General features: G+C 33.6%; 1 long non-coding RNA gene across 1 annotated transcript; it reads left to right on the top strand.

Moving 5' to 3' along the window:
- The first annotated feature begins 394 nt into the window (after window positions 1–394).
- Window positions 395–2,491, top strand: LOC120354441. The gene is made up of 2 exons (XR_005573030.1): window positions 395–491; window positions 2,257–2,491. It is a non-coding gene; the product is annotated as an uncharacterized LOC120354441 (long non-coding RNA).
- Window positions 2,492–11,359: the final 8,868 nt, after the last annotated feature.

Raw genomic sequence — 11,359 nt, 5'->3', positions numbered from 1 at the left:
AAAAACATTTCTGTTTATATTATCAACATTGTCCTAGAATCTCAAATAATTCTAACCAAAATTGAATAAGTTATATCATTTTTTCATATTGGATTCCAGTTTATGCTTGAAAGAATGCCATTTATAAAATAACACACCAAGACTTTGAAATCATTTTCAAGTTTTCAATTCGAAATATGATAACCACTTTTATTATATTGATTCCAACAATATTTCAAGTGTCAATCACAAGCCACTTATGTGGCTTCACTTAATTATGCTTAATATTATGTCAATTATCCTAAAAACACGGAATCTATGAATTCTCCAATATTCAAATATCGCGCAAAATTGTATTCAAGCATGCGCAATGAAACTGCTCAACTCAAAGAAAATACCAAGTTACCAACGACCACGGTAAGGTAACCTCGCATTTTTAAAGCTGTGAGTGGAATCGTGGATGTGATGTGATCGTCTATTTTTGTTATCTGTATCCGTTGAATGATTGAAAGGTAAGTTAAACATTTACAAATTATTTATTATATTATATATTCATGTGTATGATACATTAAATTCACATTGTTACCCTTTATAGTTTTCTGTGATTGTGTTAGGCAAGCATAAAATTAACCTATGCTGAAAACGTTACCTTGTGGTATAGTCTCTATTATTTATTTGAAAAGTTGAAAAAATAAGTCGTATTATATTACCATCTTTCATAATATATCATCTTATTTAATATATTGAAAACATGAAGAACCTAATATTATAACCTATAAACTTGAGTGTTGATAGGAAATGACAATGGGTAATACCAATACGGCAAGGCAGAACATCCAAAAGGATCTCTCTGCTCTGCCAATGAAAGCCATCTATGAATAAATAAATAAATTTAATAGGCCTATATTTCATTCTCAAAAATAGACTATGCTTTAATTAGTAGTCATCATCTACAAACTTTCAAGCTAAACTTTACTAAACCAGCCTAACTTGGGCTAAGTTACCGTACCAAGAACCTGCCTAGTTGGTTGTTGGTTGTTTTCAAAGTGGGCACATATGTTACTGTATTCTTATTCAATTTCTGACAAGAAAATTCTAAAATTATAATGCAGTACACACTTTTATTGCTAATTAGAAAAGAATAACTAAAATCATCTTGAGTTACTCACATCAATGAGTTTAGTACCGTACCTAATTCAAAGATCTGTGAATTCTTGATTTATAGACTAGGTTAGGTAGGCAGTTCAAAATGATACTCTAAAAACAGAAATTTATTTTAAACTAAAAAAAAGGTTTGAACTTTAGTTTAAACTTATACTGTGTAAACGGGCCTTCGTAATAGGCTATATCAGTGTTATTCTATGTTATTTGAAATTGATTTATTTTTCTTCACTAGAATCTTCAATGAGTTGACTTGTTCCCACAATCTTCCCCAACTTTTCTACACAGATCAAGTTCTTAGCATGAGTAGGTATATTTATTAAATACAGAGTGAGTCATATGTATGGGAGCCCTTCAATAAGTTGGAGAATGTTGTAGTTTTAGATATAAAAAGGGTGTTTACTGGAACCGCATGGTTTTAAAAAAGCCACAAATTTTAAATTTTGATCAAAAACTTTATTTTTTACACAATGTGTTCTACAAACTTTGAGAAAATTACAAGTTTCATGTTTGTAGAACACATTGTGTGAAAAAATAAAGTTTTTGTTCAAAATTTGAAAATTGTGGCTTTTTAAAACCATGCGGTTCCCAGTGAACACCCTTTTTTGTAAATTTCAGGATTTGCAATGTTATTCTACCTTTTGACATATTTATAACTGAATCCCAACCCCTCGTAAGGGGATGACTTAGGGATTGTATCTCGAATATTTTAAATGTAAACACCCATTGTGTGATACATCATTTTAAAGACCTCTTTAAAACAAGAAAGATGACATCAATAAAAATGCTCTATGATACTTTCATACAAAATGAATAGAGTATAGAGTATAACTACTAAATGAGTACTACTAAATGATACTAATGAGTATAGAGTATCCTGAAAGTTACAGTAATATCCACAATAGTCTCAAAGTTATTGAATGGTTCCCAATACATATGACTCAAACTGTATATATATTCATATATAATATCCAATCTCAAACTCATCTTAATCACATCTCTACTAACTTCAATCCCACTAAATTTTTCTTCTGGAAAAATATATATAAATTACATGGCAGTTTTCAATTTAAATATTATTGTTTTTCACAGTGGGTTATAAATTTTTGTTTTCAGGTGCAGTGTGGAACATCAAGTCTACTTCCAGTGCCCCAAATGAAGAAATCCATATAATAATCCAAAATTGGTTTTGATTCTCCAAAGACCATGATGGAGGTCGAGAAAAACGGAGAAATGATCCAGCAACCAATCACATGTAACTAGGCCAAGTGCCAATAAGTAATTTTTAGAGAATCTCAAACATCCATAATCTTTTTTGTAATAATTTTACAATATACAAACTTTTCATGCATTTAATATTCACTTTCTTTATTTCACACTACAGAGAGACTGTATAATAACACTGTGGCCATTTGTTCTCTCAGCATTTTGATTGCTGGATAGCTTTTTCAAATCCACCAAACTTTTACCATAATTTAGCCTTCTCAAACAAATGGCCAAATTGTGATTATAGTCTCTTTATTCTATACTAAATAAGCCTCTCTGTCACATTTAGTTCATGTTCTATACAGCTAGTGCTTCTACTAAAACAAAACCAATTTTTACTTTCCTTGCCCTATTACCATAGGTAAGGGAAGTAATGCTATCCAAAAAAAATTAAGGTACCCCAATTTATGGATTTCTCTATACGTTTCAAGGTTCCCTGAGTCCAAAAAAGTGGTTTTGGGTATTGGTATGTGTGTATGAGTGTCTGTGTACACGATGTCTCATCTCCCAATTAACGGAATGACTTGAAATTTGGAACTTAAGGTCTTTACAATATAAGGATCCGACACAAACTATTTCTATCAAATTTAATTCAAGATGACGACTAAAATGGCAAAAATGTTGTCAAAAACAGGGTTTTCGCGATTTTCTCGTGAACGTCTCTAACGATTCTGATTAAACTTATACCTAAAATAGACATTGTTAAGCTCTATCAACAGCCACAAGTCCCATATCTTTGAAAATTTCAGGAGTTCCGCCTCATCTATGCAAAGTTTGATTTCAGATTCTCAATTATCAGGCTTCAGATACAATTATTTAAACAAACATTTTCAAGTGGAAAAGATTGAGCATAAAAATCTACAATTAATGTTCAGTAACATTTTCTCATAACATTGAAAATAAGCTCGAAATTCGGAAAAAATTGATTATTCACTTGCAAACTGTTGGCAACTGTTGATTCTATATTTATCATTCACTATGAAGAGATAGCAGACATCATGTGTCTCCAGCGTTATTGTCCTGTCACCAGCTGGCTCAGATCTTTGAATAGTAGACTTGAGATGCGCGTGAACACTACCGTCTGGCTATCATTTTTCATAACGGCAAGGAAAGTTGTGTGAGTGCGCCACACCAGATTTTTTGAAATGTCAATACTGTATCTATTGCAATTTTTATTGGTATTCCAATTACAGTCAACATTTTTGTTTGAATGTATACATAACTTTTGTATATTCAGTTTTTAAAATTAAAAAGTGGTTGGATGTAGTGTGATAAGCAGTTTATAAAAGTGTTTTACTGTAACATGGTAATGAAAAAATATTTATTTCGTATTTCATCATTCAATATAATATATAATAGTTTTATGTTCTGTTTCTTACAGACATAGAATATTTTTGAGATTTTAGCTATACAATGGCAGAGTATATTAAATTACCATGGTAATGTGGTTGTAACCATCTCAGTTTTTTAAACAACTTTCATCATAATAACTTTTGTGGATCAAAATTGAAGTAATATGGTTTTTATTGTGTTTTTATTTCTGTTACATGAAATCATATGTAAATATGATTTCGTATTTTCATCTCTTTCCAAATGATTTTAGAAATATTATCATGTAATTAATAAGGTACCGGTTAAAAAGTATGGCTAATTCAACGTCTGTTGATAGTTGAAAATAATGGTTACCACGATGTTTTTTCAACTATTATTCAACGTTGAAAATAATGTGGAAACGACGGACATTTTTTCGTGTTTTCAACGTTAAGGTATTACGTGTTTCTAACTTTATTTCAACGTTTCTGTGCTACCTGGGAAAGAATCGAATGCTTAACTAATGGTTGATTATAATGTTCATCAAAACGTTTATTGAAATGTTGACTGTAATGTTTATCAAAACGTTGATATAATGTTATCAAAACGTTGATATAAAGTTTATCAAAACGTTGATATAATGTTTATCAAAACGTTGATATAATGTTTATCAAAACGTTGATATAATGTTTATCAAAACGTTGATATAACGTTTATTGAAAGTTGACTATAATGTTTATCAAAACGTTGATATAACGTTTATTGAAATGTTGAATACAACGTTTAAATAAATGTTTATTAAACGTAAAGGTCAGTACCAAACTAAAGGTTGAATAAACGTTTAGAAAACGTTATGGCCAACAACATACAACGTTGTCTAAACGTTTCAAATGTTTAAGAGATAACGTTTATTAAACGTTTTATAAACATCAGTGTGCTGTGTGGGTAATTTAAGCGGATTTAGAAACTTACTGATATGATGAACCATATGTTTTCGTTGTCATTGATTCATTCATAAATATCAAATGTTGTTGATCTGTTACTAGTAGAAAGTCATGTTCAATTTTATTTGATTAAAGCTCTACAAATGAAGAGTTTACTTATTCCAATCCAATCAAATAAAAATGCCAACAAAGAAAAAGACAAAAACGATTGAAAACCGTAACTACGAAGAAGATAAGATGGAATCACATATTGACAAGTTTCTCAAGCCAAAGGAATTATCTATCGACCCAGATTCGCCTATGGCAGAGAGAGAGTGGAAACATTGGAAAAAGACGTTCAAAAATTTCTTAGAAGGAACAACAACCAAAGACAAAATGAAAATATTGGTAAACTTCTTATCACCTGCTTTATACGAAATTGTGGAAAGCTATACTTCATATGAAGAAACTATATCCATGTTGGAAGATATGTTCGTTAAACTGAAGAACGAAATTTATGCACGATACTGCCTTGCTAATGCAAAACAACAAATAGGTGAGTCCATTGATCACTACTATTCTGAACTAAAAAGATTAAGCTTATCATGTAACCTCACTAGAGTGTCAGCCAAAGAAAACAAAAACGAGCATATTAGAGATGCTCTTGTTTCAGGGTTATGTTCTATTGAAATTAAAGAGAAACTTTTTCAACAAGGAGATTTGAGTCTACAAGAAACCGTTTCCCAAGCACGTGTTCTTGAATCCGCAAAAACATATGCCGACTCCTTTAAAAGTACTTGTTATACAAACTCTGTTGAAGAAAATAAAAACATAAGCTTGAGTGAATCTTTCTCAGATGTTAATGCTGTAACCCAAAATCGACAGGCAATTGTAGAGAAATCCGTTCAATGCCAACGTTGCGGATATAAAAAACACTCAAATTCTCAAGAATGTCCTGCAATAGGAAAGACTTGTCATAAATGTTCCCGAATTGGACACTTTTCCCATGTGTGTAAAAGTAAAACGCTCAAAGAAAAACTAACTACGTCAACTATTACTGCAGCTGGTATAGCCAGTAATCTTTCTAAAGCTACAATTATTGTTTTGGTGAATGGTATAAATACACCAGCTCTTATTGATACCGGAAGTGTTGCCAGTTTTATTGATCAAAAATTTTCAAAAACAAATAAATTTAAAACTGCATCAGATTCTTGTTTTATAAGATTTGCATCTGTTCAACATAACACCGCTACAAAAGCATGTGTTTATAGCAATATTGTGTACAAAGGAAATGAATACAACAATATTAAACTCTTGGTATTAAAAGAATGCTGTTGCAATGTGATACTTGGTCACGATTTTTTGATGAATCACTCTACAATAAGTTTAGCATTCAATGGTAATAAACAGCCTCTTGTAATAGATAATAATTCTACAACCACACCACCCTTGAAAGATTGCCTCTTGGTGGAGGCCATGATAAAACCATGTTCCCTTTTCAATGACTTGACTCCCGATTGCCACCCAAGACACCCAAGATCCAGAAGACACCCACAAGATGACAATGAATTCATGAAGAATGAGGTCAATCGCCTCCTTACAGAAGGAATAATTGAGGAAAGCCAGTCCAGTTGGCGTGCCCAGCCTTTCATTGTAACCAATGGACAGAAGAAACGAATGGTCATAGACTATTCACAGACTATTAATAAATTCACAAATTTAGACGCATACCCTCTCCCATTGATCGAAGATCTTGTAAACACAATTGCCAAGTACAACTTTTTTAGTACTGTAGATTTCAAGTCAGCTTACCATCAAATACCGATTCTTGAGAATGAACGACATTTCACTGCCTTTGAAGTAGGCCGAAAACTTTATCAGTTCAAACGAATACCATTCGGAGTAACCAATGGAGTAGCTGCCTTCCAACGTACAATAAACGGACTTATAGAAAGAGAGAATTTGAACGACTGCTTTGCCTATTTGGATGATGTTGTCATTTGCGGTTCAGATCAAGAAGAACATGACAGAAATCTTAAGAAATTTCAACAAGTAATTGAATTGTATGGCTTGACTATAAATGAAGAAAAATGTAAATTTTCAAAAAAATCATTGAAGTTCCTTGGGTATGAGATAAAACATGGAGAAATTAAACCTGACCCAGAACGCCTTGCACCACTCATGAACTTTCCACCCCCAAGAAATGCTAAAGAAATGAAACGACTCATGGGATTACTGGCTCATTACTCCCGATGGATTAAAAACTTTTCTCAAGAGATTCACCCCCTTGTCCACATACAGAAATTCCCTCTATCTCAAGATCAGATGGAAACTTTGGAATTGTTGAAAAATGAAATTGCTTCCGCGGTACTGCTCTTTGTTGATGAAAATGTACCATTCATAATTGAGACAGATGCATCAGATTTTGCAATTGGTGCAACATTAACACAAAATTCTCGACCAGTAGCCTTTTTCTCACGAACTTTGTCCCAAAGTGAAACCAGGCATTCAGCTGTTGAGGAAGAAGCCTATGCCATTGTGGAGTCTATAAGAAAATGGAGACACTATTTACTACGAAAACAATTCACTTTGATCACTGACCAAAAATCAGTCACATTCATGTTTGGCACTCAACACAATAGAAAAATAAAAAATGAAAAGATACAAAGGTGGCGCCTAGAATTATCTGAATACAAATTAAACATAGTCTACAGACCTGGAAAAGAAAATGCACCAGCTGATGCACTCTCTCGTATATGTATTACAGCTGGTTGTTCAACATTGAACTCAGCTTTGGCAAAATACCATGATGAACTTTGTCACCCTGGTGTAACTCGTTTCTACCACTGGCTCAGAATGAAAAATCTCCCCTATACTGTAGATGATGTAAGGAAAATTTGCTCCAATTGTGCAATTTGCTCTGAAATAAAACCACAGTATATGAAGACAAAAGGAAATCTCATGAAGGCAACAAAACCTTTTGAACGAATTAATATGGACTTCAAAGGACCCGTACAATCAAAAACAAGAAATAAATACCTACTGGTGATGGTTGATGAGTACTCAAGATTCCCTTTTGTATTTCCTTGTCCAGACATGACTGCGAGAACAGTCATAAATTGCCTGGTCTCATTAATATCAATGTTTGGTCTTCCAAGCTATATTCACACAGACAGAGGAACATCCTTCATGTCAACTGAGTTGAAGAGCTTTCTTGGCTCAAGAGGGATAGCAACTAGTAGATCAACGCCTTACAATCCGAGAGGGAATGGTCAAGTAGAGCGATATGATGGAATTATATGGAAAGCAATAACACTAGCTCTAAGATCACGAGGACTTGATTCAAATCGATGGGAGGAAGTGTTGCCTGATGCACTCCACTCTATTCGATCTCTTTTGTGTACAACAACAAATTGCACCCCTCATGAACAAATGTTCCTACACATGAGATCCTCAACAAATGGACAGTCACTACCATCTTGGCTGATGAGCCCAGGACCAGTTTGGCTGAAGAAAATGAACCGAAATTCAAAGCAAGATTCATCAGTAGAAGAAGTTGAATTGATTGAGGCAAACCCAGAGTATGCTCACATTCGTCGCCCTGATGGACAAGAGTCCACTGTGTCGCTCCGTCATCTTGCCCCTAAGATAACACGAAAATCTAGCCGGGTAGAATGATATGATAAACCATATGTTTTCGTTGTCATTGATTCATTCATAAATATCAAATGTTGTTGATCCGTTACTAGTAGAAAGTCATGTTCAATATTATTTGATTAAAGCTCTACAAATGAAGAGTTTACTTATTTCACTTACGTTGTTAATATCGATAATAATGATGATGATGAATCCGATTCCAATGAAACTACTCATAGCTATACAAAGGAAACAGCATGACATATTCCCTGCGGGTATTGTTTTGTTGTTATCAATGTGAACGGGGAAATCGCTCATGGACCTGTACTCCATAGATCGAGTAATTTAGATGAAAAAATCATGAAGAAATTTCTTCAGGAAATTACAGATCTCGGTCACATTTTGTATGAGCATATGAAACGCGAAATTCTGATGCAACATTTATCCGAAAGTCAAGAGTGTGAATTTCAAAATTTGGTAAACTGTGGGCTTTGCGCCAAACCGTTCTTAGACACTGATATTAAATGTCGTCACCACGCACATGAAACCTGAAATTACCTATGTGCAGCCCATGTTTCTTGTAATTTATCAGCTTGTACTCCGGGGTACATTTTGTGTTATTTTCACAATTTCTTCAGGTTTGATTCACATTTCATTCTGAAATTTGCAAAAAAGAAATTTCCTGCATCGTAAATACGTAAGAGAGATTTTTGACACTTTCAGTAGGCAAAATTAAATTTTTAGATTCCTACAAGTTTATGTACAAATCCTTGGAAGTATTGGTGCGTAATTTGGTGGAGAGTACAGACATGGAAAAGAAGTTCGAACGTTAATTTTCAATGTTTCATGACCCATCACGCAAACACAGACATCTCTTGTTGATAAAAGGAATATATCCTTACTCATACATGAGTTGTCCTGAAAAATTCATGGGAACATCACTTCCTTCCATCGAATGTTTTAATAATGATTAAACTGAACACCTCTGTCTCGTGAAGAATATGAGCATGCGCAAAGAGTGTTCTCGACATTCAAACTGAAATCACTAGGTGAATATCATGATTTCTATTTATGTTTGGATGTGTTACTATTAGTGGAAGTTTTTGAATCTATGAGGTCTACGCTTTTTAGCTCATAAGGCCTTGATGTCACTCATTTTGTTTCCCTTGCACACTTTACCTCTAATTGTATGTTGAAGTACACTAAGGTCGAACTAGAGTTGATCACACATCCTTACATGCATCTCATGTTTGCGGCGATGATGAGGGGCGGGGTTTCATTTATCGGTAAACGTTATTGTGAGTTGAATAACAAGCATCTACCTGAGACATACAACCCCTCAAAACTGAGTAACTATCTCCTTTATATTGATGCAAACAGTTTATACTCAGAGGCCATGAGTCGAAACTTACCTGTTGGAAATTTCAAATTCCTCACAGAGGAAGAAATTTCCAAGCTTGATCTCGCGAATTTGGACAGCAATTCAGAAACTGGATATGTGATAGAATGTGATCTCAAGTATCTGGGAGAGTTACATGATAAGCATGCCAGCTTCCCACTCGCGCTTCTCCACCAAACACCTCCACACAAATTGCTGTCAAACTATCAAACAAATGAGAACAGTCAAACTGGAACCAAAAAGCTCATGAACACACTTTTTGACCATTAAAAGTATATTGTCCACTACCTCAATTTAAAACTCTACTTTCAGCTCGGTTTGCAATTAATGAAAGTACATCGCGTAATTAGCTTTTCCCAATCTCCCTGGCTGGAAAGCTACATCGACTTCAATATCTGTAATAGACAGACTGCAAAAATAAATTTGAAGTATCTTTCTTTAAGGCCTGTTGTAATCTTATTTTTGGTAAGACTATTCAATCAGTTCGCAAGCATATCAATGTTAAAATTATCACAGATGAAAAACAATTAGATAAGTACATTTCAAATCCATTATGCAAACGCTGGCAAATAATTATTCCAAACGTGATCATGGTTTTCTCTCATAGGTTGGAACTAAAAATGGACAAGCCTATCTATTCCGGGTTTTCCATACTGGAGTTGAGTGAATTCCATATGTACAATTTTTTCTATTGTAAATTAAAAAAAATTATACCATGGGATCGCATAGAACTCTGTATGACTGATACCAATAGTTTTCTTTTCAATGAAAAAGTAGAGGATGTGTATCAGTTGATTGAAGAAAATTTGAACCTTTTCGACACTAGTAACTACCCCCTTACCACCCCTGCTTTTCCATGGGGAAAAATAAAGTTATAGGAAAGTTCAAGGATGAGACAGCCTCAACACCTATCCGTCAATTTATTGGGCTTCGATCTAAACTTTACTCATATTTAGTATGTAATGAGAATGAAGAACCTGTGAATAAATGTGTAGCAAAGGGTGTACAGACCGGAGTGAAATGTAGAAAACTTAATTTTAAATTATACAAGAAATCACTGATTGAACGTTGTGAACACATTTTAAAATTCAATATGATGAGATCATATAATCACACCATGTATCAGATTGAATGTGTGAAAATCTGCTTGAGTCCTTATGATGACAAGAGATACATTGCAGAGAATGGTGTGGACACTTTGCCTTTTGGACATTATAGAGTGCCGACAATGCTCTAACTGATTGCTCAGTATGTCCCGTGACGATCATCCAACACCACTAATTTTGATTTCCTGTTGTAAATATGAATATTATTAGATCTAAGATAGCGTTAGAACTTCATAGTATGCCATGTATCCCACTTGCAAATATGAGTTGAAAAGTGAAAAAGACTTGCTTCAAGCCAATCTCATTGAGATGAGCAGTTTATCACATTTTAATAAAGGTTATAGGTATATCTTAATTGTTATTAATTGTTTTTCAAAATTTGCATATTGTGTACCATTAAAAGACAAGTCAAGTCAATCTGTATTTGATACACTCAAACCAATTATTTCTAAAAATAAGGGAGTTAAGTTGTTCCAATCAGATCAGGGAACGGAATTCTTTAATTCAAAAGTTAAAGCGTTATTAGATGGATACAGTATTAAACATTACCCTGTTTTTAGTGATAAGAAAGCTTCCAT

Source organism: Nilaparvata lugens, chromosome X (genome assembly GCF_014356525.2).
Source record: "Nilaparvata lugens isolate BPH chromosome X, ASM1435652v1, whole genome shotgun sequence".
NCBI lineage: Eukaryota > Metazoa > Arthropoda > Insecta > Hemiptera > Delphacidae > Nilaparvata > Nilaparvata lugens.
Note: the sequence above shows the minus strand (reverse complement) of the source record. Positions and strands in the feature narration are given on the sequence as shown.